Source organism: Sinocyclocheilus grahami, unplaced genomic scaffold, assembly GCF_001515645.1.
Source record: "Sinocyclocheilus grahami isolate Dianchi unplaced genomic scaffold, SAMN03320097.WGS_v1.1 scaffold1547.1, whole genome shotgun sequence".
NCBI lineage: Eukaryota > Metazoa > Chordata > Actinopteri > Cypriniformes > Cyprinidae > Sinocyclocheilus > Sinocyclocheilus grahami.
This window is the reverse complement of record NW_015506726.1, coordinates 33,430-33,876: the sequence shown is the minus strand read 5'-3', so window position 1 is coordinate 33,876 and position 447 is coordinate 33,430. Positions and strand designations below refer to the sequence as shown.

Here is a 447-nt window from a genome sequence, read left to right as displayed (position 1 = left end):
AAACACACCCTAACCACCAACCAGACTCAAACACACCCTCCCAACATAACCATCAACCAGACTCAAACACACCCTCCCAACCTCCCAACAAACCAGACTCAAACACATCCTCCCAACAAAACCATCAACCAGACCCAAACACACCCTCCCAACATAACCACCAACCAGACCCAAACACACCCTCCCAACATAACCACCAACCAGACCCAAACACACCCTCCCAACATAACCACCAACCAGACCCAAACACACCCTCCCAACATAACCACCAACCAGACCCAAACACACCCTCCCAACATAACCACCAACCAGACCCAAACACACCCTCCCAACATAACCACCAACCAGACCCAAACACACCCTCCCAACATAACCACCAACCAGACCCAAACACACCCTCCCAACATAACCACCAACCAGACCCAAACACACCCTCCCAACATAACC

At 51.5% G+C, this 447-nt stretch overlaps 1 long non-coding RNA gene across 2 annotated transcripts in view; it reads right to left on the bottom strand.

The window, feature by feature from the left end:
- LOC107571093 (uncharacterized) overlaps positions 1–123 on the bottom strand; it is an 8,434-nt gene extending 8,311 nt beyond the window's left edge. For both annotated transcript variants that reach the window (XR_001607134.1, XR_001607133.1), the window contains exon 1: positions 22–123. This is a non-coding gene — a long non-coding RNA (uncharacterized lncRNA). The remainder of the gene's footprint in view (positions 1–21) is intronic.
- Between the last annotated feature and the right edge of the window lie 324 nt (positions 124–447).